The sequence below is a fragment of the Myotis brandtii genome, unplaced genomic scaffold (genome assembly GCF_000412655.1).
Source record: "Myotis brandtii unplaced genomic scaffold, ASM41265v1 scaffold657, whole genome shotgun sequence".
NCBI lineage: Eukaryota > Metazoa > Chordata > Mammalia > Chiroptera > Vespertilionidae > Myotis > Myotis brandtii.
Window position 1 is genome coordinate 2,366,626 of NW_005370552.1, and position 776 is coordinate 2,367,401.

A 776-nucleotide genomic window follows, 5' to 3' on the forward strand; every position below is an offset into this window, starting at 1 on the left:
GTTCAGGTAACAACACGGAGCCTTTTTTTGATCTCCCCAATCTAAGTCAATTCTATGACAATGAGGTAGGGCTCAGCATCAATGCTATTCCCAAGCTATTCGGAAACACTGAGAAAATGAATGCTAAATGGGTAGATGCCAACAGGATTCCCTCCAGGGGTAGGATTCCTTGGGAGCGAGGAGTTGCATGGTGCGTTTCATTTTAGCCACATCACCCAATTCTTCGAATGCCTTCCAAAAGAGTCTTCTTCTGCAAACCATGAGACTGATAAAGGGGTGTTTTTAACAACCCCATTTTTGACATTCACTTTTCCCACACCACTGCCAATATTTTAAATTGTGCCTTTTGCTGCCCAGAGGCACACTCTGGAGTAATGGACTATGTATGTCTTAAAAAAAAAATGTTTTCATTGACTTTAGAGAGAGAGGAAGGGAGAGGGAGAGAGAGAGAGAAACATCCATGATGAGAGAGAATCATGGATCGGCTGCCTCCTGCACGCCCCACCCTGGGGATCGAGTCCGCAACCCGGGCCTGTGCCCTGATTGGGAATTGAACCGTGACCTCCTGGTTCCTAGGTGGATGCTCAACCACTGAACCACACTGGCCGGACTGTCTTTTTTTTTTTTTTAAGTAAAGGTGAAGAGCAGTTGTGAAAGAAGAGGCGGGAAGGAGAAGTCAAGCTGCTTTAGGGGCAGTGTCAGCACAGCGGCTCTGGGCAGCAGTGGGCCTGTGTGAAGTGAGGGTGTGAAGCGGTGTCCCCCCCCCCCCCCCCCCC

The 776-nt window shown here is 49.0% G+C and overlaps 1 protein-coding gene across 1 annotated transcript in view; it reads right to left on the bottom strand.

Moving 5' to 3' along the window:
* CASK (calcium/calmodulin-dependent serine protein kinase (MAGUK family)) overlaps positions 1-776 on the bottom strand; it is a 247,896-nt gene that overhangs the window by 44,832 nt on the left and 202,288 nt on the right. The gene's annotated exons all lie outside the window — the stretch shown is intronic.